A 15,725-nucleotide genomic window follows, 5' to 3' on the forward strand; every position below is an offset into this window, starting at 1 on the left:
CCACATTAATGACCCTGAAGGAGGCTTGTACACAAGGTAAGGATTGTTGCCAATTTGATGGATATTCATGTTACAGAATATGAAAATGTGAAGTTACACCATCTTGAGGATTTTGTTTTTATAAGTTGGATTGGTTAAAAAAAAAACCTTTAAGTAATCATACTGTGCGTTTGATGGTGGAAATTAGTATGAATGTTTTTGGCAGTGGAACAATGTGATGTGGTTATGCATTTCTGTTTTCGCTGCCTGCTCAATATTGGCCTTTTACAAATACAGATTACCATGTCGATGGAAGGAATTTACAGCCTTGGCCCCCTTGGCCCTCTCTGTGTTACAGCACCTTTTTTGTACTTTACATTACATATCCTCCCAACTGTATTTTTCTGACAGAAAAAGGAAATGTCTGTGGGCTGAGAACCTGAAAATGCATGAGCTTCACTTTTTAATTGGATAAAATGTATATTATTTCCCACTTACCTTGATTTCCTGCAGGTAAAAATCTCACATCTCCGAAATCAGTAGCAAACTTTCTGCTCACTGCCGCAGGATGGACAGTTCGCCCATGATCCCTTACCAGTTAGTGATGTCCCATACTGGAAGCCTAAAAAGAAGTACCTTAATAATAATGACAATAGAGAAAACATTTTAACAATTGGGATTTAGAGCTGTAAGATAAAATCCACAAGTAAAACCTGACCTGAAGACAACGGCCGTATTTTTTATGTTTAATTTCATCAGTTTTTGGGTCTCATGGTCTAAATAGTTTAAACAGCAAGATCCGTTTGTGTTTTGTGGGCTGTTACACTGCATCCCTTACTTACTTCATCTTGTGGGCTGCTTGCTCTGACTTCATGGAATTGCAGCTGTATTTGCGGAGTGCTCTCGTCCTTTGGCACTCCCTCCCCTGTACCTTAATAGGCTTTGAATGCACCAGCATTTGCTCTGGAAGCAAACTTCACAATTTGTCTTTAATCCTGATGCAATGCATATTCAGAATTTTTTCTTTTCCCGGAGTTTAGTTCCAGAGGAAATCATGCTTGCCTGGTGCTCCCACCAGCCAGCTGTGGTTCATAACAATAATTAACAGTAAGTTACTGCAGCAGAAAGAGGGAGTGGGGCAATGCAGGCCAGAAGCTTTGGTTACATGGTTCTGTTCGTGTCTACGGATTCCAAAGTGCTTAATAAACAGTATTGCAGGCAGGATGGGCAGCTCTGCCCCTGAGGAAGTTTTCCTAATGTTTTCTGCTATAAGATTCTGTTCTCAGTTTAGAACTTAGCCAAACTCACATTTGGGTCAAATATATTTATATGGGATGTCATTCTCTAGAATTTTTTTTTTAAAGTATTAGCCATAGTGATAAGTGATTTAACTTCTTATAAGAAGGCTGGTAAAAAAAAAAAAAAAAAGACAACAACAAAAACACCCATGTTGTTATTCTACTTAAGAAAAAAGAAATAATAATAATGCAACCCTGAGTTTTAAGAAGTTTAAGAGCAAAGACAGATCTTTCTCTTCCTTTGAATCAGGTATATGTCTTCTGCCATCTCCACAAAGCTTTTCAAATTTGGTCGACTGTTTCAAGAAGTGGAAAAAAACACAGTTACCAAATATTCCATAGAGATTTACTAAGACCTAACAGCAAATATTTCCAGAGATTTCATCTTCTCTGCCTCACACAGCTCCTTCCCATGCTCAGACTTTCCATACATCATCCTCACAGAGTGGCTGAGCAGTCACCAGCTGGGTGCACCAGTGGCTAGGCTGGAAGTGACCCCTCTGGTATTGCCTCTGGCCTTTACTTGGACCTGCAGCCTGTCCCTGTTGCCTTAAGGGAAATGTGGAGCTCTCAAATTTTATCATTTGTGGCCAGCCTCCAGCACGGCTTCTTTGCCACTTTCCTGAATGGACATAAAGAATGGCCAAGAAGGTCTTGGGAGCCAAACGTAATGTAGACATTAGTCCTGTTATGACTGGGGCATGGATCACATGGATTCCTAAGGTCCTTCCCAATTTCAGTTAGACCACCATTCTGTGATTCTTTGCCATCAGTCTCTCTGTCAGTCTGTGTGGGCCTGAGAACACCATCCCAATGATGGGTCTCTGTGGGTATGATGCCACATAGTGGAAATAGTCTTAGAATCATAGAATCATTTGAGTTGGAAGGGACCCTGAAAGGCCATCTGGTCCAGCTCCCCTGCAATGAACAGGGACACCTACAGCTCCATCCGGTGCTCAGAGGCCCATCCAGCCTGACCTTGGGTGGATGGGGCATCCACCACCTCTCTGGGCAACTTGTTCTAGCACCTCACCACCCCTGTTGCAAATAACTTCTTTCTTACATCCGGTCTAAATCTCTCCTCTTTTAGTTTGAAGCTATTTCCCCTTGTCCTATCACAACAAACCCTGCTGAAGAGTCTGTCCCCTTCTTTCTTACAGCCCCCTTTAAATACTGAAAGGCTGCTCTCGGATCACCTCAGAGCCTTCATGCTGAACAGCCTCAGCTCTCTCAGCCTGTCCTCATAGAAGAGGTGTTCCATCCCTTGGATCATTTTTGTGGCCCTCCTCTGGATGTGCTCCAACAGTTCCATGTCTCTTCTGTACTGAGTACTCCATATCTGAACGCAGAACAGGTGAGGTTCATTAGTTCTGTAACAGCAGGTATATGGAGAATGCCATGTTAAGGTAACACTGAATTTACAAGAATCAGTTTACATAAATTAAGAATAAAAGACTGATTTCTGCAGCTTCGTTTTGCTTTCAAAACGTGTTTGCATTGTAACACCGACTTGAGTTTTGTGAGTATGCTGTCTATTCTCATATGGTTTTGGCCATACATCTAGTATGTATCTGCTTTGGAGATGAATCAGCACTGAGCAGAATTGATGGATGGCAACTGCAGAACTCCAGCTCACATGTAGAGAAGCTGAATTTTCCTGAATGAATCAGGATGTGGTAGAAAAAGAAAACAAGGTCTTCCAGTTGAGGTTGAATTCTACCCTGGAAAGCTGGACAATATCCCTGCCTCTGCTACCATGCTTCTGTGTGGTAATAGGCAAACATTTCCCAAGTGGTTATTAATTGTCAAAAGGGCCTTTCTGCTTGTGCCAGTAGTGCAAGATTATTATGCAAATGTCATCCATCAGTCACCACTCTTTGTACGGTAATGTCACGTATGATGTTCCATTAATAAAGCCTTCATCAAGTCAGTTCAGGTAACTGTTAGCTCCTTATATCTGCTTATCATCTAATGCTCACCTTATATTTACATATCCTTCTAAATATTTGCAGATGCTTATTTGGCAATGAGCTAGGCAAAGTATCTTGAAAATCTTTGTAATTCATGGAAATGTTCAGGCACCGTATAAGATTGTTTTTCAGACCTCATCAGGCTTAATTAGATCCTGCAGTTCATTCATTTGCACTGAAGTCAATTGGAGTTTTACATGTGGAAAGTCTGCAAGATCAAAAATTATGCCCAATGGGCACATAGTTGTATAGAAGAAAATGTCAGCTCCGGATGGTAGTGTTTCTGACTTCTCATCAGTTAGACTCTCATTCTCAATTAACTTTTCTTGTGTTTTTATGTGAGTGGTTTTGAAAGGGTTCCTGGGAAAAAAAAAAAAAGTTGCTGTGTCTCCTGTACATGTTTTCATTTACAGATCAGTGAAATGGATAGACAGATAAATAAATAGATAGGGTTTTCTGTACTCGTGAAACATGTCACATAACATGAAACCCTCTTCTAAGTCCATTTTGTCAAGTACGTCAAATGATATTTTTGGGATTAGACTGCTGGAGTGTATTTTCAGCATTTCTTATTGCAGCTCTTGATCTATGCACCCTTGTTTGACAGTCCCTTAATCTGGTCGATAGAAACCAAATGAATAGCAGCATTTAAAAATATGGCTTCAGGGACTCCTTAGGAGGTTTCTTTGTAAGTGTACATTTACTAGTTCATCTGTAAATTTATTTTATGGGGTGTTTAAACCTCAAGAAAACTGAAAAGCATAATATTAATGCCTGGTTTACATCTACTGAAGTCAACGAGAACTTTGCAATTGACTTTAATGGTAGCCTATGTCCTCTAATTATGAAAGTGGCAAGGATGATATACAAAAAACCACAAAGAGAGTTTTCTGTTTCATCATACCCTAATTTTTTTTTTTCTTTCTTTCTCTTTCTTTTTTTTTTTTTTTTTTTCCCAGATGTATAACAAAGTACACTGTGGTTTGTTCATGGATTAAACAATTCAGCATTTTGGACGTAATCTGGAATTACATTGCTGCTTTAGGTGGTGTTTTGATGCTCAGAAGATCACGGACTACTCATTCTCTGCATGGCTCACAGAGGTAAGAGGGTAGGAAACCCAGCCACATTTTCAAAAGGCTTTTGAAAATAATGCTTTTAGTTTTGGTCTTACATCTACCCGTTGGTGTGAGTAATGGAAGAAGTTAATGAAGCAGTTTTCTTTCTAGTTGTCTTTTTTTTTTTTTAACGTTTCATGAGATAATTTTGACAGGGTTCCTGGAAATCCACATAATATCCACAGTATATATATGTACGTGTTTTCCCTTAAGGTTCACTGAAGTGTAGTAAAAAGTTTCCATCACGCAATTGTAATCCCAAGGCATCATTTTTGTATCGTGTTAGTGAAAGTGAGTGAAAGTACACTGCAAGAAAAAAAGGACTTGCAGAGTTAAAGCTGTTTTTCTGCTGGTGTAACAAGCACAGCAGTCTGAACAGGCTCGGTCTGGTAAGCAATTTGTAGCAGTAAATAAAGCTGGACAAAAATTCCCACAAACTTTTTGTTAAGTCTTCTTCAGAGGTATTACTCATCTGGTAGCTGAAATGCTGCTCTTGCTTCACATTTTTAATGCTTGTGAAAGTTTTACATATTTTAGTAGTAACTGGAAATGCTATTGCTCTGTAGGGAAGAGCAGTGTCAAAACGTTCCCAGTGGGAAAGGGCTGGAAATGGCCACTTTAATGTTCCAAGGTATGGCAGTGAAACCCCAGAGGAGCAGATGGGAGCATTTGGGTCCCTGCTGGGCCAGCCTTTGAGATGCTCTGAGCAAAGGTGCATTGGGACGTGACGGTGGGAGAGCTCACTTTTAGGGTGGGCTCCAATCTATTAGAACAGAACACCATTAGAAAGGAATAATTTTGCCTCAGCTCAGCCAGCTCCCTCCATATCTGTGGAGAGGGCTTGCAGCTCTCCAGCTCCCTCCTCCCAGGCTGGTGGGGGCTCAAACCTACCTGGTTCTCCCCTCCAGGCCTCCCAGATTCTCAGACTTGTTACCCCTTTCAGATATCCAGCTCTGAGGCTTCCTCACTGCTGGGCAGCTGCTTTTTTTGAGGTACACCAGTGTTAGGGCAGCCAGGAGTCCAGCAGCCATAGGTTTTGTGCTATCTAATGATACATTTGCTTTGGGAGTTGAAAATTTTAGATACTGGCTTTCTAAAAGAAAAAAATAATTTGTCTCAAATTGTCTCTCAGAAAAAAAAATAAAAGAACAGACTTGTTGCTGGCTGAACACAAAATTTGTGTTAACATTGCTTTGAGAAACATTAGTTAGAACAAGTAGGGATCATTCTGGATCGATGCTGCAGCTCTCATTCCATCCTTATCATCAGGTCGCAAATAGTATAATTAGACGAATAAATACAACTGGAAATGACATATTTTGGTAAGATTTATATTTCCTAGATGTTTCTCATCTGTATCTCACACAGACATGTAACTCTGTATTTCAAGGCCAGGCTGGATGTGGCTCTGGACAGCCTGGTCTAGAGGTTGGCTACCCTGCCCATGGCAGGGGGATTGAAACTAGATGATCATTGTGGTCTTTTTCAACTCAGGCCTTTCTATGATTCTATGATTCATTCTGTGATCTCCAGTGAAAGACATGCAGAAGTAGGGCCTTACTTCTCAAGGTAGGGCCCATGTACCTATAGATAGAGTAGGTAACCAAATGACTTCTCAACTGAACCTATTTTAGATTTACTTTTGATGAAGACCATGAAAAAAAGAAGAGAAAAAACAACATATAAGGAAGTTGGAAACAAATACTCACAAGCCTATTGCATTTGCATTAAATAGAAGACTAAATAGAGGCAGAACTGTAGTTAAGGTTCCTTATTTTGAAGATAAAAAGTTTTGATAAGCTACATGAATTAACTGTTGAAGTCATCCGCATTAAGAAGAATCAAGGAGCTGAACTGCAGAGGCTATTTCTTTTTTTCCCTCAAGTGTGAAAACTATCCGGAACTTGTATACGAAACAAAGGAAAAAATGGTAATGGTGAGAGCACCTTATTTAATTTGATGGGTAATCACCAGTGAAAATACATCTGTAGGTAGTGCAAAGACAGAAGAGGAATCGACAAAGAAAGTGATGAGTAAGAGAGCAGGGTGAGTAGGAATGAAGTAAGAACCAATGGAAGGAAATAGCAAAAGCTTCTTCATCTAGAAAACACTGAGGAAGAGGGGAAGGCTGCTCTGCACTGAAGGCAGGGGTAAGATGAAATAGAATCTGCGTTGGACCTCCAGGCTAAAATGATGAAGAAATAGGGCAAAGTCTGGATACTCAAGTCAGTGGAGTGGGGTAGATGTTAGTCCAGAATTCAGACAAAATAGGTGTATGAAACCACATGCCTGAGTGTCTTACAAGAAGGGAAGAGTCACTGCGACAAGAGCAGGTTTGTTAATCTGGGTAAAAAGATCAAGGGCGCAAGTCTTTAAAACAGATCTTGGAGGAAAAAAAATGTACTTAGTAAATAGAAAGAAGTATTGAAATAATCAATTTTGGAAAAAAAAAAAGTCTGAAAATGACATGCAAATCTGGAACTTTTTGATTTAATGGAAAAAGGGCATATTGTAAATCTAACCTCTCTGGATCTCAGTGCAGAATTTGCTGTGGTACAGCAAAGTATTTAATATTTCTTTTTCTCTGAGGAGAAGGGAGAGAAGTAGTGAAGTAGAAAGAGAGGAAGTGAGGAGAAGTAAAGGTGCAATTCTCTAATTGAATTTACCTGCAGCTAGTTTGGGTGAGGTTGTTATGTATTTTTCTCTCCATGAATTGATATTACATCCTGCACAGTGTGCAGTGTTTAGTGGTCCTGTGTGGATTCAGACTACAGCGTGGATTACCTCTGTTTTTCTCTTAACAGAGTTTAAAATATATGATGCTTCTGCTGAAAGTGTATGTTTTCAGATGGAGAATCAATAACTGTCATTCTGGTGCTCAGGGTAGGGTTATAAGATGGCAAAGAACCCAAATGAAAGAAAGTGAGAGAGAGTAGAAAGGGGAAAAAAAAGGCAATAAAGAAGAGAAATACAAATATATGCAATGCTCTGGAGCATTCTTACTTCTTCTGTGCAGAGGCACTGCTGTTCAGGTTGGTGATAGGTAAGTAATGTCCAGTTACGTAGCGTTCGTCCTTCTGGGACAAATACTTGGTAACTTGGTGACTACTGATGGTAGAAGTTCAGAATGTCCTAGGTGGAGTAAAAGGATAAGGATGTGGAAATGGTTCCAACAGTAAGGTTATTCCATTCAGTGTGAGTTCAATAGGCTGAGTTAAGAGAGCAGGAAAATTTGACCAAATTCAGAGCTCTCATCCTTTTGCAGAGGCTTATTTGAATTCTGGGCTGTTTCTATAACATGCATGTATTTCATTTGCCATGGCAAACAAGGGCTCTAAAACCAGAAGTATGTGCAACCATTGGCTGGACATGATAAATTTTACAAGGAATACGTTTGAAGAAACTCTATCTCTGAAGTATCTGTTGAAGCAAACAGCCTCATGTGTCTCCTATTATCCAGTGAGTTTACAGCAATATACCCCTTTTTTCATGTGCTTGCATTTTCCAAAATAAAAGTAATCTTTGGAAATCCGTCACATAACTATCTTCATGAATCATAAAACATAAAAATGTTATTGTCTTTTCACAGATGGAAGAACTGGAGGAACAGAGATGTGAAGCTGTCCGCTCAGAGCTATATAGGAGGCCAGTGACAAATCCAGGAATCCAAGCCAAAGCTCCTAAGTTGCATTCTAATTCTCTAATCAGCACAGAATTTGCCTTCTGGCATTGTGATGAGGTATGCCATAACATTATCTATATTTTAATGATTTACTCAAGAGGAACACACTTGAATGTGTGTCCAGTTTTGGGCACCCCAGCATAAGAAGGACATGGAGCTGTTGGAGCAGGGTCAGAGGAGGGCCAGGAAGGTGATCAGAGGGCTGGAGCACCTCTCCTACAAGGACAGGCTGAGAGAGCTGGGGCTGTTCAGCATGGAGAAGAGAAGGCTGCAGGGGGATTTTATAGCAGCCTTCCAGTACCTGAAGGCTTACAGGAAAGCTGGGGAGGGACTTTTTATAGGGGCATGGAGCAATAGAACAAGTGGAAATGGCTTTAAATTGGAAGAGGTAGAATTAAGCTAGATGTTAGGAAGAATTCTTTACTGTGAGGTTGGAGAGACACTGGGACAGGTTGCTCAGAGAGGCTGTGGATGCCCCCTCCCTGGAAGCATTCAAGGCCAGGCTGGATGGGGCTTTGAGCAACCTGGTCTAGAGGGAGGTGTCCCTGCCTATAGCAGGGGGTTGGAACTAGATGATCTTTAAGGTCCCTTCCAACCCAAACCATTCTATAATTCTACATTTGCCTTGCAAATAATTCAAAATAATTCATTGAATTCTAGTTCTGAATTTAATTTCTGATACTGTTTTCTTTTTAGTTGGACATTTTTTTCACAAATATTTCTTCATAAGTTGGGCTCAAATCATACAGGTCTCAAAATATGATTTAGTACGTGACCACAAGTTACTGTCTGCAATTATCTGAGAGTAGCTTCAATAATTCAGATTTCTAGATTTTTCGTGGTCCAATATATATGTTTTCTTCAGGGTCCTGGGCACCTCCACTTTAGCTTGCCATCACAGGGGACTTTGGGTAGTTAGCATCTCAGAAAAAGGAGATAAAATTGTGCATCCACAGTGAGGATGTTTCGAGCATTGGAAATCACTTTTGGAAATATTGCTGTGAATGTGCTGAAAGCATGAAAAGCTCAAGTCCAGCTCCATTATAGCTGGAACCTTCTCCAGCAGCCCCAGACATTAGAGGTGCTGAGGGTACAGAAATCCATTACAGATCCTAATGCTGCCTGGCATATTGAGGAGCATTTGTCATCGTTTTGGCAAAGGTACAGCTTGCTTTCTGTCTCTCCTAGCTATGTCCTCGTATACCAGTTGAGGGACATGTGCATAATGCTTCTCTTTGAGATGCTAATCTTCTGGAGTGTTAAGCACCAATAATAGCGTTAGCAGCTGGTTTTACTCACACTGAAAGGTCTGAAGCAGCACAGCAGCTTTTTGCATAGGATAGGAAGGATTTCGTTCAGGCTTTCACCTCAATTTGACATATCCATGCTGAGGGCTTCCCAAAATAATACTAGGATATGACACTGAAACACCACTGAAGCAACGCTTTGGTGGATGGTATCTTCGTGATTTAATAAGAGCAAATATTAAATCAGATTTGAAAACTATGTTGCTTCTACAACATGCTCCTTATAGTATCTTTACATTTCCAGATGTTTATTATCAAGAGTTTACTGGACACAGGTGATGAGCACGCTCAGAGAGTATGGTTAGGTTAGCTGCTATTGAATCACAGAATATCTGTAATTCATCCATGCTTCTCCCACCAGCAGGTGTCATTCTGGAAAAAGGAAAATATTGTGAATCCCAGAAGTGGAGAATTTGGCCGTGACAGAAAAAAAAAAAAAAAAAAAAAAAGTTTGCTTTAAAATACAGTTTTTGAAGGATACGTTACTCCAAATAAAAACCAAGACAACGTTGGCTGGTCTACATTGAAGCAGACTGTGAGAATATTTTCTCAGAATCTTTGCACTGCGTAACCCTGCCATATAACGAACAGAGGGCAGAGGATGGTTGAAGCAAACCAATGCCTGGTTAATGATGTCTCCTGCCTTTTGCAGTTGCATGTGTCACCTTCACCACTGTGAACTCTCCTCCCATGATGACTATCAAGTAGTGATAATCATCAGTTTTTATGATGGGCTTTGGGCTTTAGTTCCCCCAAAGGGCATACAGAATAAGGTGATGAATGCAAATCTCATTTACTTTGATAACAGCTTGAAGTAAACTCACTGAAGCAACTGAAATCAGCAGAATTGCTTCAGATTGAGTCTGAAGTAAAGAACAGTAGAGTTTCACTTTCTACTTCATAAATAAAACTTGAGAATCACGCAATCATTTTGATGCCTATTAAAATGAGAGTTATGTCACCTCTTAAGTGTTCACCTGGTTATTAGATGCAGATTCCTTTAATATTAAGAGCATAATTTTGATAACAACACTGACAAAGCTGTGCCAGAATTATGAAGAATCAAGACATCACTGCTTATTGCTTGAGTACTCCAGGTCTGCTGAGTCTGGTCTTCTGGCTGTTAAAACCAAACTTGCTGAAAAATCCATGCAGGAGGTGTACTGCCCAACCTTGTATTCCACTCGAGGTTTGTTCCAACCCATTACAGCTCTGATGATTATAAATAGTTCTGAATATAAATAGCTCTGTCTTTCAGCCTAAATTTCATAGTATGACAGAATGGCTTGGGTTGGAAGGGGCCTTAAAGCCCACCCAATCCCAGCCCCTTGCCATGGGCAGTGCCAGCCAGCAGCTCAGGCTGCCCAGGGCCCCATGCAACCCAGCCTTGAGTGCCTCCAGGAATGGGGCACCCACAGCTGTGGCAGTGCCTCACTACCCATAGTGAAGAATTTCTTCCCAATGTCTAATCTAAATCTCCCCTCTTTTATGCCCCTTTTTTAAAGGCATTATCCATTGTCCTATCACTACAGTCTCCCTCCCCAGCTTTCCTGCAGGCTCCCTTTAGGTACTGGAAGGAATTTATCCGGGGGAAAGATGAGAACAATCTCCAAGGTTTGGCTCTGAGGAATACATTATGATGTGAATTAATTTTATGTTTTCAAAATTTGGACTTACTGTGAAGTGATGGGAAATAATTGTGCCGTAGGCGTCCATATCTTTTTCAATAAATTATTTAAATACAAATGTCACAATGCTTTTCTTTTGGACAGTATAAAACACTGTTGCTGAATGAGAAAAAATAGCATATGTACTTAGAATTAAAAAAGTTCACTCTAGAATAGTTCAAAGCAATTATTGTTTTCAGTATTTAACTTTAAAAATGTATCAGTCTTCTAAAATATGAAGTAAAAAGAGCATCAAAGTGCAGTGAATTTAGCTATTCCATTATGCGCTTTATTTTTATGGGACCTGGATGATTTGCAGCAATTATCTACAACTGGCTTTTATACAGGTAGGTATGGGATTTATTCTGCATATCAAAGTGAAATTATATCTTTGGAGTATTATTTTCCCAGCTTTTAGTTAAGCGATCATATTAATTTTTGTTTAGTTACTTTTTTTCCTTTATTTTATACTTCATTGTGTTAATTTTGGAAGAAATGCACGTGCCTAAGCATTGCCCTGTGTCGCTTTGGAGCCCCTGGGGAGTCCCAACTGGCCTCTTGCTGACAGTTCAGTGGTGCAGATCTCCTGTAGGTCCCACGCTGTCATTGTCAACCCACTACAGGTGCTGCAGAGACTCTGGGTTGCTCCAGAGGGCATTGGGTACCTTCCTGTGGGCATCTGAACTTTGATACAGCTGCAGAAGAACACCGTAAAAAAAAAAAACAACAGCAATACACCTTTATAAAGGCTTAACAAAGTCAGAAGTGGCACAGCTGTGAAAGTAATTCCACCTAAGGTGTTTTATCCATGTTTAACAAGGAGTAGGGGCAGGAAAGTAATTCCGTATCTAGCAAGTAGAGGGTTATTGTGTTTAACAGGATGCCATCAAAGGTCTGTTTTGAATTAAGGTGTCTGAGCTGAACCCGTATGCGGGTGGGGAGATGCTGATGCTGCGGGAGAGCACAAGAAGACAGCTGTGAGGCTCAGGGCTTGGGGCACTGAACAGTCCATCTTTCCCTTGCAGATGACGCGCGCAGGCTCTGACTGAGAAAATGGGGCTTCCCAGCAAGAATACAGTGGTTGGAGGTTCAACAGTGTTGGGAGTCTGGAAAAAGTAAGCATAATTCCTCAGATTGGGGCATGATGCAGCAAACTAATATTGATGAAGAAAGTGGTAACTTCAGGTACCAGGCACTCAGCTACACAGAGTTAGAGAAATACATGCAGTAATTACAAAGCTATGTTAATCAGGTTCATTTTTGATGGTCTGCTGAATAGGAGGGAAGTAAAAAACCTTGAATATATTAGTTGGTGTGGTTATATAGGCATTGTACAATGCTGAACTGAATGTTCTTCTAGAATATAACATATAAAAACAATATAGTGCATAAATCTATAACTCATAATGAAGCTAAAATTGTGAGAGGGTAGCAAACTGTGTGTGAAATTCACTACAGGCAATCAATGAGGATTGTATAGGCAGATAAAACTTTCCCATGAACTGTTTTTTATCGGTCAGTAGCATTATGATCGACAGGAATTTGGATTATTGTTGCAGAAGTTTAAAAGTCAAATTGTTACAGAAAATAGCATGGTGTAGGGTGACCCACAAAGCAATCAGGAAATGGGGTTTAATCGTGTAAATATTAATTCTATAATTTGCAAATGAAGCAGAAAAATTATTCTTGTTCACTCTTTTTTTTTTACTGAGTCTGTATGATTCTTTTCCAGGATGAACCCCCAGGCACAGCAGCAGTGGTTGTGGGAGAGGAGAAACAAACATTCTCCTTGCATCACTCATGCCAGCAGTCTGAGCAGGAGGAAGGTAGAGGAACACTCCTACAGAGAACCAGGACTGGTTTGTCTCTTTAGAAGGGAGCAATGATATTTTGAACATTTTTACCAAATCCCAGAGTGTGCAACAGCATTTTATGGACTGGGAATTATATAACCGAAAAACTGTGAGATGGGAAAGAATTATAGGAAGCCATGGAGAGCTGCAACCTAAGCATCCTGAAATTGGTGACCAAGCCCCAAGGATGCCTCTTGTTACTGCAGCCACTTTCAATGACTGCTGTTTTTTTGTGTGATTTACCAGCCCCAGTGAGCTCCCCAAGACAGAATAGGTAAAGATGGGCTTCAAGTTGAGCCAGGGGAGATTTAGGTTGGATATCAGGAAACATTTCTTTACAGAAAGGGTTGTTAAGCAATGGAATAGGCTTCCTGGGGAGGTGGTTGAGTCACCATCCCTGGATGTGTTTAAAAACTGTTTGGATGCGGTGCTCAGGGACGTGATGTAGTGGAGAGTTGTTAGGGTAGGATGGTTACGTCATGGTTGGACTCGATGGTTTTGAACATCTTTTTCAACCTGAGCAATTCTATGATTCTATGATTCAGTGATTTTGGTCCAGAAGAAGATTCTGCAGTAGTGAACTGTTTGGCTTGTGGAATGAGTTACAGAATTCCTATTTAAAAAACAAAGAAGATGGTGTAAATCTGCACCTGGGAGGTAGCGGATGCTTTGAAAAAGGCAATTCAAAAAATAATGGACTGGTATTGAAACTCTGTGATCGGCAGTTTAAGGTTTTATAAGTCTTTATGCTGAGACACGAAACATGTAATTAGAATAATAACTGTAAGCAGAGGGCGATGCAACCATTATCTAGATCATGTGTTAATACTGAAGAAATTTAAAAATTTGCCCTCCTCCCCCCAAATTTTTAAGACCTAATTTGACTGTTTGTTCTTTTTCTTTTTTTTTTTTAATTTAAAAACATTTTCAATTGTGTTACATTTTGCTGAGGAATTATCTCGTTTTCCTGTTGTCTGAATAAGAGTCCCTGAGTCCTGGTCCCAAATGTCAGTATTTGCACTGTGCTGGCAGCTGTGTGTTTGTGGTCACCCCACGGCAATGTTTGTAAGGACTGTATACAGTGGCAGTGTCTCTTCCAGAGAACACCAGGAGGAAAATAGCATGTGGCCAACTCACATGTAATTTATTCTCCTTAGCGGAGGTCTCACATACGCAGTACTTAAATGGCACTTTTTGTTTCTGGGTAAGATGAAGGTAACTGATAGAAACCATTCAAAAGCCTCTCTGGCTGTTGCTTATGTTCCCTGCAAAGGACTGAAGAGAACAGCTCTTTGGAGACGAGGCTTTACATTGAACATACGCAGGGCTGTGTCATTATTAATTCTGCAAATGTATTTACAATGGTTAGGTAAAATATTTAGTTACTATTTAAATATTTTGATGTATTATAGCTCATACCCAAATTTTAGATGTCTACTGCACTTAACATTTCCAATTTAAATAACCGGTTTCATTAGGGTTTTTAGTGATACAAATTAATAACAAAAGGCAGTTAATGCAGAGTACGGTTATGAGACCAAAATACATGTGGTTTAAATTTAAAGAATTAAATGTTAGCATTTCCCTATAGAGAAAGGTTATTTGGGCAGTGGTGTACTGACATTATCACCACCCACGGAGAAGGGGGCCTGTTGATCCTATTGGTTAAGTACAAATTCAGAAACGGAAGAAATGTTGGTCTAGAGGGTTTGCTTGGTGTGAGTGAATCACACAGGAAAAATGCTGATACCTAGGGTAGCTCAGTGACCTTCTTTGATGGTTAGAAAGAGAAATAAGCACACAAGGTTTCTGTCAAAGTCAGAAGGTTTAGGTTGCTCGCTGGGTAAAACCGGCCCAGGTTATTAATATAGTGGAAAGTTAAATGATGAGCATGGAAGTATGATAATAAGCTCTGTTGTAAGTGAGACAGAAATCATTTTCTGTGGCCAGTAAGAACGATAATCCAACGTGTTAACCATTGGGCTCGAGGGCTGCTAAGAAAATAAATGTGCAAAGTGGATAAAATAAAGGCTGAAAGTATGTTTAAGTAGGTGTTTCTTCAAAGCTTTCTTCAGGAGGGTGTTTTGGACACTCTGCCCTACTGCTTTTGGCAAGACATGTCTGTTATAATAAAGGTAAGCATGCGGCTTTCATTCTAGCAGAAAATAGTGCTAACTGTAGCTCAGGATTTATGTGCTTTTGTAATAATTTTCGTGGACTTAGCTAGAAACAAATCTATTGAAGGTAGCAATTACTAACTTGGCACTATTTGACGTTAGTTAAATCTGACAACGCTGGGATGGCTTCACCTATTATTCCTGGAAGAAACTGCAAAATCGGGTGGTTTTAGGGCGTTTTGTGTGGATGTGGGACTGCACAGAGAAGGCAGCTCTCAGCATCAGTGCACGTAAGGAAAACTTGGCTCTGAGCCTCAGGCTGACAGCTTGGAAACGGACTGGGCTGAAACGCAGGCTCCCAATGCTCTGCACTTTGGCTTTTGAAAATTTCTGTGTGAGACCTAATTTCAATCTGAAAAATCAAAATACAGTGCTTTGTGATCAGTTTTGCTTTGTTTCAACCTAAAACTCAAAGCAAAACTCTTGGTGTATAGAACTGTACAAAGTAAAACAAAGAAAGTGAACCCAAGAGCTCTACAGACTGAACAAGCTAGTTTCACTTAGCTCTCAAAATAATCCCCATTTTGCAAGTTCACTTTTAAATTGCACATGTAGCAGATGTCAAAATTGAGCTGGTTTCACTATGGGTAGTGCAGCTCCAAAGCATCACACCGTCATCAAGGTCTCAGTGCTTGCTCTCAGTCTCAGCTGGTACTTTGGACATCTGTCAAGAG

The 15,725-nt window shown here is 40.2% G+C and overlaps 1 long non-coding RNA gene across 1 annotated transcript; it reads left to right on the plus strand.

Moving 5' to 3' along the window:
- The first annotated feature begins 2,530 nt into the window (after positions 1-2,530).
- LOC122171363 lies at positions 2,531-13,243 on the plus strand. The gene is made up of 5 exons (XR_006171984.1): positions 2,531-2,631; positions 4,207-4,350; positions 7,955-8,104; positions 12,047-12,136; positions 12,754-13,243. It is a non-coding gene; the product is annotated as an uncharacterized LOC122171363 (long non-coding RNA).
- The last annotated feature ends 2,482 nt before the right edge of the window (positions 13,244-15,725 follow it).

This window comes from Centrocercus urophasianus, unplaced genomic scaffold, assembly GCF_019232065.1.
Source record: "Centrocercus urophasianus isolate 14NV4802_14NV808 unplaced genomic scaffold, USGS_Curo_1.0 seq_9, whole genome shotgun sequence".
Lineage (NCBI taxonomy): Eukaryota > Metazoa > Chordata > Aves > Galliformes > Phasianidae > Centrocercus > Centrocercus urophasianus.